Here is a 375-nt window from a genome sequence, read left to right on the forward strand (position 1 = left end):
TATTTTTAATATAGCGTATTAAAATGATATAAAAATATAAAAAAATATTTATTTAAAATAAAAAAAATAAAAAATAAAATTTTTGAAAAAAAATTTTGAAACATAAAATAAAAGTAAACATTAATAATTACTAATCACTTTTACTCTTGAATGTGTTTTAAAAATACATTTCACTTAAAAAAATTAATTAATATTTTTTAACACTTTTTAATTATTTTAACATGTTTATATTAAAAAATATAAAAAAATATTTTAATATAAAAAATACTTTTAATAACAATATTAATCACAAACTTAGTTTTAGTCGATAAATAAATTGGCTGGGATATGCCCACCAAAATAAAATTGTTTATAGAGACCACCTTACTGGTCAGT

The sequence above is a fragment of the Populus euphratica genome, unplaced genomic scaffold, assembly GCF_000495115.2.
Source record: "Populus euphratica unplaced genomic scaffold, PopEup_1.0 scaffold55.1, whole genome shotgun sequence".
Lineage (NCBI taxonomy): Eukaryota > Viridiplantae > Streptophyta > Magnoliopsida > Malpighiales > Salicaceae > Populus > Populus euphratica.